This window comes from Hylobates moloch, unplaced genomic scaffold (genome assembly GCF_009828535.3).
Source record: "Hylobates moloch isolate HMO894 unplaced genomic scaffold, HMol_V3 SCAFFOLD_5, whole genome shotgun sequence".
In the NCBI taxonomy this organism is placed as follows: domain Eukaryota; kingdom Metazoa; phylum Chordata; class Mammalia; order Primates; family Hylobatidae; genus Hylobates; species Hylobates moloch.
This window is the reverse complement of record NW_026652280.1, coordinates 73,058,743-73,066,401: the sequence shown is the minus strand read 5'-3', so window position 1 is coordinate 73,066,401 and position 7,659 is coordinate 73,058,743. Positions and strand designations below refer to the sequence as shown.

Genomic DNA, 7,659 nt, shown 5'->3' with positions numbered 1-7,659 from the left:
ATAGTCAATGGAAAAGGAGAAGGTGAGAACTGTATTTTATTTAAAAAGTCATTTGATGTTTTTTAAAAAAATATGAGCACCAATATAGTCTAATAGCTAAAGAAAATGTCCTGTTAACTGTATAATAAGTAAATTGGAAGTAAAATGCTGATAAGTTGTGTCTCTAACCAAGGGCCAGCTGTTGATTCTATTGAGAGTACCACTAAAGGAGCTGAGTTATGACTTCCATTTTAAGGTACTCTAAGACCTGAGGCAAGTCAGGAAAGAGGAAAGAGGAAATGAATGAAAGAGAAAGAAAGAATGAGGAGGGCAGAATGTACATGGAATAAGTAGAAAAAATGCGGGTGTATGTAATGCAGGGTAGTAAAGTGAAATTGATCTGTAGAAGAAGGAAGAACAGGGTGTTAGAAATAGGAAAGGAGATAAAATGAAATTCCAGCACCAATATGTGTGAGAGAATTAGAGTAACATTTTCCTACTCTTGTGTCATCGTCACTACTGGGGAGGCATTAAGGATTGAGGTACTTTACCACACAGACCTGTGTTTTATCTACCATAGATGAACATCACCATAAATGGTCAGCCATGTATGGCTATAATTTAGTTTTATAGAAAATGGTGTAACCTCATAGGATAGTATCATATAGGCCAAATTAACATAATTGAAAAGAATAGTGTTGGGTGATTTATGGAGAAGAAATTAATTAGAGAAGGTATTGCCTAATTAAAAGTTCATTAGAAACACTATGGCTCATAATGTAGTATTAAATTCAGGGACATAACAGGGAAGAAATTGAGGCTAGGCCAAAAAGGGCAATTAGGGTAAACCAATATGGAAGCACATCAGTGTAGAACAGGGCGTTAAAATTGTCATGAATTAGTTGAGGAGCTTCTGGAAAATGCACATTCTGATTCAGCAGGTATGGGAGTCTGCATTTCTCATGAGTACTCGGGTGATGTTGGTGCTGGTCCTTGGACACAGCTCTGAATAGCAAGGGAATAGCCTTCCTTTAGAGAAATCTAGAAAAAAGAACCATTGGACAGCAATTTAAAAAAATAACAGAATCCAGGGAAAGCATTAATATCCTTTCATTTCTGAGCACGATTCTAGCCACACGGGAAGGAGAATGAGATGAAAAAAGAGAGACTACAGGTGTATATTACTGCTGAATACAGATGAAAAAAGTGGTCACAGTTATCCATAAAAAGCAGTTAGGAAGGGAAACATCAGGACGACAGATCCACAGATTACTTTTTCAAAGGAAGAGGGATTGTGAAAGGACAAGGAGGGAGGAAAGGAAGCAGTTGGCTGGGGGACTTGGGAGTTAAAGCCAAGTAAACTTGGGACAACTCACTTGCAGTTGCTTCAGCATATACCCAGTCTCACAAAAGAGGTTATTGCTGTGGAGCGTACTGGAGGCAGGAGGGAGTGCTAGAATTGGGGTAAACCACAGCAGCTCATTTCACTTCATAATTGTCAGGCCTCAGAGAGAGAAGTTTCATTGACATGAGTGAATAAGATGTGATTAAGTGATATATAGATGTTTTGGCTGATTTTTTTTGAGACAGCCAGTTCTTTGATATGATAGCTGTTTTCTAAAAGTCCTTTACAGTGTAAGATGATATACCAAACTTAGCTAATTTTAGAAGCAATCATATTATAAAATTCATTCTGTAAATACCAAAATTGTCATTTTCAATAAATACTGCACTGATTTTGAAATACAAAAGTGTATTCATAACCAGCAAGTCTGTGGTGATTCAGTGTTTTCTTTTTTGATAAACATTTTGATATCGGAAGCTTATTTGACAGGGTTTATTTGATGTGTTTTATGGACCACCTTGCATGAGTGGATCAAGGAGCTCTAATTCAAGGCCGAACAAGGGGATAGGAGAAATGTAGATGTTGCGGTAGCCCATGTAGCCATGGGAAAAATGAGTATTTTGATTAGCTGTCATTTCATAAGTGTGCATCCTAGCTGATCAATGTAGAACACTTTCTTTGATGAGAGGTGAATCACACATGCACCTGAACTGTCATCCCAACTGTGTATTTCCTCAGCGACAGGACAAGGGGAATTTATCTGTGGTGTGCTGGCAGCAATGCCTCTGATGTGTTGAGTTAAAATACTCTGTACATTCACCATCAGCTTTGACATTGATTCCCTCAGGTTTCATTTGCTCCTCTGTTTAATGGTCCCTTTTCTCCTCATCAGCCCACGTGTTCACAATGATATCCATGCTTTTCTATGTTAGGTGTAGACATTTGAGACACAATCTCACTATTGAAATGTAAACTGTGTGTTTCAGGAATCCTGTGTTCCTATTTTCCTCATTATATTTCTGTCATGTTGCTGTCCTAAGCGATGAAAGGAAGAAGTCAAGAAGAACCCTCAAAACCTTAAGTGATTATTTTCATAGCCAGGCATGAGAACTCAGCTCGATAGTAACACTGCATGAATGTTTGGTTGGCCTTGTCATACTTACATGTAATTGATGACACATCCCCTTTGCTTTGTAGGGCCTTCTGCAAGACATCCTTCCTTGGAGGTAATTAATTATGTATATTTTTTGAATCACTAACTCCATATTGTATAAAATATATATGATTTATGAATCATTTTCTTTTAAAACCCATTCAGCCTAGCACTGAAATGGAAGATCCTGCTGTGAAAGGAGCAGTACAAAGAAAGAATGTACAGACATTGAGAGCAGGTACGTTTTCAATACAAATGGAATGCTGGAAATAAGTACATTCGATGATTGGAAGTACTCACATTATTCCTACCCCTAATTCTATTTGTTCAAAATTGAATGGAAGGCATTGACATAAATGTTAATTTTGGTACCCATATTTGAATAAAAATAAATCGAGAAGCATAAAAAAGATTTTTAAATGTAAGCTTTAACTGAGATGTTTCTCTTTTAATGTTTTGAATAGCATAAAGTTTTCAATATAAAATTTTTATATTTGTCAGGGATTCAAAGCAGTGAATTTTGAGACTCTAAGACATTTCCAGTGAGTTACGTGCTTCTTGGAGTTCTGACCTTTACCTAGAGGAAAGCTTTACCTATTAACGTGTCAGTTTCTGTTTTAACTTCAGATACTTGCTGCTAGTGTTATTACACTGATGATCTGAAGCCAATCAGATGTTCTAATGAGCAGACTGTGTGTGTACGTGTATATATAGGTGTGTGTATGTGGCATCTTTGATTATTAAAAATGAGGAAAGTAATTATTCATTTATAACTGGTAGACACAGTATTTTAAAATGGCGATTTTGAGACTTTGGTGTTAAGGTTTTTAAAACATGATTGCATAGAGGCTACCGACATCATAACTTGGTTGTTTTTCATTTCAATGCCCTTTTGAAATCTTTGACTATACTTTGATGCTCAGAAATAAAATGCAGAATTTTTTATTTGTGTCCTAAAATGGTATGTGAGTGGTTATACACTTTACATACCTTTCTGCCACTTTCTTTGGTGTATTTTGTATTATATTTTCCAGATGCATCCACATTGATATGATTATCTCTGGTTTAATTCATTTTACACTTTTCATTGTATTTCCTTAGACCACTTTACCACATTTAGTTAGACTCTCCTGTTCCTGATAAATGAAGAAAGAGAGAAAGAAAGAAAAATAAAAATAATGTCAGATTAAAAGGGCTTTTGTTTAATCAGTTTGTATCTATTAATATTTACTATATAAGAGTTTAAAGCTGAAAACTTCAGAATGCAAGCATGCACCACCATATTTTATAAATGCCCTTAGAACTATGACTCATGAGCCTTTAGCTTATGAAGTTAGGACAATTCATTTCTCTGAAGAAGAATGCTGTGCTGTTCTCAGAAAAGAAAACTGAAAATAGCAAGTGATATTGTCTTATTTGACCTCTTGGACATCTTGAATGAAACTGAAACTCCAGGGATACTCGGATCAAAATTCAGAACTAATGTTTTGAACTATATATATAGTTCGTGAATGTCCAGTGATCATGAGCCCTTGATGGTGAAATGAACTTTCAAGTTTCACTTTTGCATTTTTTGCTCTTTTCCTTGACTTGTCTTAGAAGCTTAAATTCAACAATTTTATTTATAGAGAAACCAATAACATAACTTTTTAAATATATTTCTGTCCTATCTCATGGCGTTGTGTACTTTTCAGATCTCATGTGAACATAGACTTATTTTTATATGGGAACAATTAGGTTTTTTGTTTGTGTTTTTGAGACAGAGTCTTGCTCTATCACCCAGGCTTGAGTGCAGTGGCTCAGTCTTGGCTCTTTACAACCTCTGCCTCTCAGGTTCAAGCAATTCTCCTGCCTCAGCCCCTCAAATAGCTGACACTACATGCACGTGCTAGCACACCCTGCTAATTTTTCTATTTTTAATAGAGATGGGGTTTCACCATGTTGGCCAGGCTGCTCTCGAACTCCTGACCTCAGGTGATCTAACCACCTCAGCTTTCCAATGTGCTGGGGTTACAGGCAGGAGCCACTGTGCTGGCTACAAATAAGATTTTTAAAGCTATTATATTTTATACAAATCTTTGGTCTATATTTAAGGCTTCACATGTGAATTCTGAAGGTATTCATGCATTGAGGGAAGATCATGTCGGTTTAATGAAGGCACTTTTTAATTTAATGTATATCCATTAATTTTTTTTTGAAGTTTTTGTCTCTAGTACACAGAAACACACAATAATATCATGGGTATTAGACCTTAATGTGTTTATGCACAAACTTAGTTATTCAAATATTTTCTTATCCCTGAAGAATCTTAATTATTAATAAACAAATTTCTCATGGAAAACAACATACATAATAGAGATCGTCGAGTGATTAAAAGTTAATTATAGTAAATAACAGAAGTTTAGAACAAGTTAAGTAAACTTGTCTGAGTTAATAGCAATTACAGGACTTTTAAAATACATTAGGCCATGAAAGAGTAGTGTGTTTGTGGGGTAGAGGACAACATGGTACTGCTTCAGTGAAGAAAGAGTTTTTACACCTTACTAAAATTTGTATTACTTACATTGTAATAAATAAAAACTTTATTTTCAGATATTTTAGATTATGTTTCTACTAGTTGAACCATCAATAGCAAGACTTTTCAAAGATTTGGGAAGTTGTGGGTTGATGATAAATATCTGTGTCACCATCAGTGATCAAAAATCAGACAGCAGTTACAGACTTTGGACACACGAACTTCATAGTTAAAGAAAGGATTAATCTTGGAGCTGTATTTCTATCAGGGAATTGCACTCTCCCTGTGTGAATCACAGCTATTGGAGTAGAAAGAGAGCAAAGAAGGGAAAGAAGCATAGAAAATTTTATTCTAGATTACCTCGGTTGGCTTCATGCTATCATAGTTCTGACTTTTAAAAAGTCATTTTGTGGTCAAAAGTACTGTGTGTTTACTCCCCTTATGAAGCCTACAACCAAAGAGAATGCTTCTTAGCAAGGCATTTGTATTCTTCCTTTAAGGAAAGCAACATATAAATAACAGAATGAGGAGAAAGAGTAATTTCATTGAGGTTAGTATTTAACATAAATTTAAGTGTAGGTACCATGATTATATTTAGAATTTGGGGCTGGATGGGAAAACCAGGTAGACGTCTAAAGATTTCCTACTTAAACACAGTGTGGCTTTGATTAATTTTTACATCTCTAATTTTGCAATTATTAGGTACAACTGTATGAAGTGTCACTAAAAATACCTTCCAAAACCAAATATTAAATAATGTCTATGGCTTTCTGTATTATAGTGTTGATTTTCCCAATATTAATGGGAACCATTGAGCATTTGCCTTGTGGTGTCTCCTCAGCTCTATTCACAATTTCCATCACCTCGTCTTAATGGATAATCATGGACTACAAGTACGTGTTTTCAGAAGAGCTGTATCATTTAAAGACAACACAGGAGCATCAAATTTAATTCTGCTATAACACCCAGTCTTGGGTGTTAACTAACTGCAGCTAATATGGGGTCTACTTTACATACAAGTTAAGTCAGTGCCCTTAATCAGTCATAGGATCAGGTCAACAGTAATAAATTATGGAATATTTTTTAACCCCTATAGTTTTAATTTCTTTTTCCCCTTATGTCTAGAATTAACATTTTGTTTTACAAAACATGATGATAATCTACTAGAATAGTAATGAAAAGCTATAAATCCGAAGTTTCTTACCTATGCAAATGACTTGTTTGCTTCTATTTTCTTATGAGCTTGGTAGATCCAGGAAGCAGAATTATTAAAACAAAATCCCCAAATGTGGCTGGGCACGGTGGCTTGTGCCTGTAATCCCAGCACTTTGGGAGGCTGAGGCGGGCAGATAACCTGAGGTTGGCAGTTTGAGACCAGCCTGACCAACATGGAGAAACCCATCTCTACTAAAAACACAAAATTAGCTGGGCATCGTGGCACATGCCTATAATTCCAGCTACTCGGGAGGCTGAGGCAGGAGAATTGCTTGAACCCGGGAGGCAGCGGTTGCCGTGAGCTGAGATCACACCACTGCACTTCAGCCTAGGCAGCAAGAGCGAAACTCCATCTCAAAAAACAACAACCACAACCACGACCACAACCACAACAGCAACAACAACAAACCCAAATGCATTTCTGCGGCACAGTAAAACTGAAACAGAAAAAGTGTAAAGTAAATTCAAGTAACTGAAACTGTTTATGTCTATTATTTTCCTTCTCATTTGATAAATTTTGTAAAGTAATGAGCAGAGTGTATTTCTCCAGGGACCCGGATGTACACATTTATTCATTCAATAAAAATCTTGTTCATATATTCTTCTTAACTGATGCTCTTAATTCTATAGACTAGAACCCCAAATCGGGTTTCTGTGTCAAGAACATTTTCATTTAAAATTTGTAATAGTTATTACTAGATTTACATCCACCAGTAGTTGCAGCAGGTCACAGCTTCATCCCCACTGAATTGCCTATTTTCCTGCATTTTTATCAGGATTAGCTGTTTTGCAATCTTTAAAATTTTTTGCCACACTAATAAGGTAAGATAGCATCTTATCTCAAGTATTCTTACCTTCTCTTTCAGAGGTAAACTATGTGATGTAATGGATATGTTAATTACCTTGATTGTGGTACTCATTTTAGAATGTATAAGTTTATCAGAACATCATGTTTTGTACACCGTAAATATATACAATTTTTATTTTTCAATCATACCTCAATAAAGCTGAAAAAAGTCATTCAGAATGCAAACAAACTAGATACTAGCATTAAAAATATGTTATAAATTTTCAAGCATAGAATTGTAACATAAGATTAGGAGCAAGAATATGTGTGTATAGATTTTAACATTTACATCTGTGAATATTAATCAATATATACAAATCTTGAAGGCAAGTTACAATCTTGAAGAAAACGAAAATCATGTTGTGTACCTATAATATGAAAATAAAAAATCACACAAAGGCTTACACCTTCACTCAAGGATGCATACTCAAGTATACATATTATTTATAATAACCTAAATTTGTAAACAGCCCAAATGTACATTAACTTGTGAGTGAATAAACCAACAGTGATACCTTGAAAGAATGGAATACTATTCAGCAATAAAAAGGAACTAACTACTGACTCGGCAGCATTGGTGAATCTCAAAAATATTATGCTAAGTG

The 7,659-nt window shown here is 35.3% G+C and overlaps 1 pseudogene; it reads left to right on the top strand.

The window, feature by feature from the left end:
• The first annotated feature begins 446 nt into the window (after positions 1 to 446).
• The window catches only part of LOC116467824 (serine/threonine-protein phosphatase 6 regulatory subunit 2-like), a 31,728-nt pseudogene continuing 24,515 nt past the window's right edge, over positions 447 to 7,659 (top strand).